At 50.3% G+C, this 835-nt stretch overlaps 1 protein-coding gene across 1 annotated transcript in view; it reads right to left on the bottom strand.

Annotated features, from left to right (window-relative positions):
* The window catches only part of FAM189A1 (family with sequence similarity 189 member A1), a 495,321-nt gene that overhangs the window by 473,257 nt on the left and 21,229 nt on the right, over positions 1 to 835 (bottom strand). The window lies entirely within an intron of this gene.

Raw genomic sequence — 835 nt, 5'->3', positions numbered from 1 at the left:
CGGCGACCTCGGCTACGGAGCCCTCGGCTGGCCGCGCGCAGGGGGCTGGGAGCCGGGCCTGGGGCTCAGTCAACCCGGCGGGGACTGAAGCCAACCCGGGATGGGCGCGCGGGGCGGCGCCAGGGACGGGCACCCTGCCGGGCTGGGCGGGGAGCGGAGGGGAGGCAAGGTGCGCGCCCTGGGGCCCCGGGGCGGAGGGCCAGACCACCTCTCGAATGCAGAAACCCAAGACTCCAGATGCTGCATTTCTGCACTTCAGAAATTTCCAAAGCCATCCGCTTGAGAACTCAGCACCAGATCATTGGGCATTTAAAATAGTGCCAAGTCACGCACGATGTCTCTTACCGCTTTCCTTTTGCACGGCTTTTGATACAAAAGTTTGGGCCTTTAAACAATTGCACAAAACGAGTTTATATGCGCAACATCATTAATGATGAATTAAACAATGTCTACTCCTCCTTGCCAACATAAGTATTGGCTTGCTTGGGATACCAAGAAAACCTGGAAATTTTGGGTTGCCATGATTCCTTTGCGGCCCTGTTATAAGGCACCTTAAGAAAACTCGTGTCCATGATTCCTTTGCGGCCCTGTTATAAGGCACCTTTAAGACAACTCGTGTTGAAAAGGGCTGTGCTGACATAAGAAACCCACGCGTTAGGAAGTCTGGAGGGATCAGACACCGAAAGTCAAGGTTTGGAAGGATCACCTCTATAGTTTGTCTTACAAGGGTACAAGTGAATCTTTCTAAAAGTAGAATATAAACGTCTTAACACAATAACTAAGAAAATTAACATAAAGTCTATGTTAACCAGTTTGATGAAAAATATTTCAAATT

This window comes from Otolemur garnettii, unplaced genomic scaffold (assembly GCF_000181295.1).
Source record: "Otolemur garnettii isolate 467f Iridium unplaced genomic scaffold, OtoGar3 scaffold00194, whole genome shotgun sequence".
Classification (NCBI taxonomy): domain Eukaryota; kingdom Metazoa; phylum Chordata; class Mammalia; order Primates; family Galagidae; genus Otolemur; species Otolemur garnettii.
The sequence above is the reverse complement of the archived record's forward strand: the minus strand, read 5'-3'. Positions and strand labels throughout refer to the sequence as shown.